We start from the raw sequence: 1,463 nt of genomic DNA, 5'->3' as shown, positions 1-1,463 counted from the left end.
CTATAAATAAGTTCACTTCTAGAACAGAACACGATTTTGACCTTTAATGCCAGTTTTCGATTGCAACTGCCCTACCACCGTAATTGTAGGGGGGAAATAGTGTTTAATAATAACCTGCCTGGACAATGTGTACAGCAATGTGCCAAACATGAGGGCCTACTAAATGGTATGTCGGTCCAAGTTTAAATAACATTTCGTCATTTCTATCACCTACAGCTACGTCACTGCCTCCCAAGCACTGTCCTGACGCCATGCCCTGGCCCCGGTCTGTAAACATTCTGAGGAGGCGGCACGCAGGCACGTACGCAGGCATGCGTGCACACATGCACGCACGCACGCACGCACATATACACGCACACACACACAAACACACACACACACACACACACACACACATGTGCGAGCACAAAAATGCACGGCCTGAGTTTACGCTAAAGGCAAACGGTGAGAGCAACTCCATGGCAAGACAGACAAACGCAACTACATATCCAGCCCAGACAGTTACAGTAGCCGGGGTGGGGGGAGAGAGAGGCCCTTGTCTCCCAAGATGGATGTACGATGACATCATCTGCGGTAAGTTGGAGGATCGTCTCCACTCTCTCTCTCTCTCTCTCTCTCTCTCTCTCTCTCTCTCTCTCTCTCTCTCTCTCTCTCTTTTGAAGCATGCCTATTCAAATAGAACAGCAACACGTTTATTAAAGGAGAAAGAATTTCTAAAAACCAGGAAGTTTCCTTAACAAAATAGCTCCCGGAATGTCTTACTTGCAAACATGAGCACCACCATTCCACCTTTTAAAAAAACAGTTTTCACCGTGACACAAGTGATCCTGGAGAGGGCTGTTCCCGTCTCTGAATAATTCTTGTGTTTGCCCTGACCATCACAGCCGGCGCCAAACACTGTACTCTACCCTGAACTGTCCTACATCAAAGTTTTCTTTCATTCACTTCTACTCTCACGCGTCGACGATATATTAGAGCGATACAAAAAACAATTTAAGATTGTAGTGACAGCGGGGAAAGAGATCTGTTGAACTTAAGAGATCGCGTGCATATCTAATGAGGCCGGCACACGCTGACCCACAGAGATACATAACGGCTTTATTAAACATGGGGTTTCGGTTACTCGGGCTTTGATGCACATTGGGTACATTGATACTTCCGTGAACGCACTGGGAGACGTAGACTTCAGATTAGCATCACGTCACGGAAACGTGAGAGCGTGACAGTGAAATTGTACAGAGTGAAGGCATGAAAGGAAATTACCAAACACGTGAGTTGGGCCGATAGAAAGAATGTCCGATCGGTCCGGTATTCATAAGAACATTTCGTTTAACCAAAATGCATTATATAATTATGTCCACAGTCCAACATTCATTATACATGTACACATAATACAGCCATGATGCAAAACAGACAGAACAACAGACTGCACACTACACACAACTACACACACACACGCGCAC

At 45.7% G+C, this 1,463-nt stretch overlaps 1 protein-coding gene across 2 annotated transcripts in view; it reads right to left on the bottom strand.

The window, feature by feature from the left end:
* Nucleotides 1–1,463, bottom strand: part of LOC101863827 (serine/threonine-protein kinase PLK1) — a gene marked incomplete in the record, with an annotated part of 103,259 nt that overhangs the window by 63,543 nt on the left and 38,253 nt on the right.

Source organism: Aplysia californica, unplaced genomic scaffold (assembly GCF_000002075.1).
Source record: "Aplysia californica isolate F4 #8 unplaced genomic scaffold, AplCal3.0 scaffold00337, whole genome shotgun sequence".
In the NCBI taxonomy this organism is placed as follows: Eukaryota; Metazoa; Mollusca; class Gastropoda; order Aplysiida; family Aplysiidae; genus Aplysia; species Aplysia californica.
The sequence above is the reverse complement of the archived record's forward strand: the minus strand, read 5'-3'. Positions and strand labels throughout refer to the sequence as shown.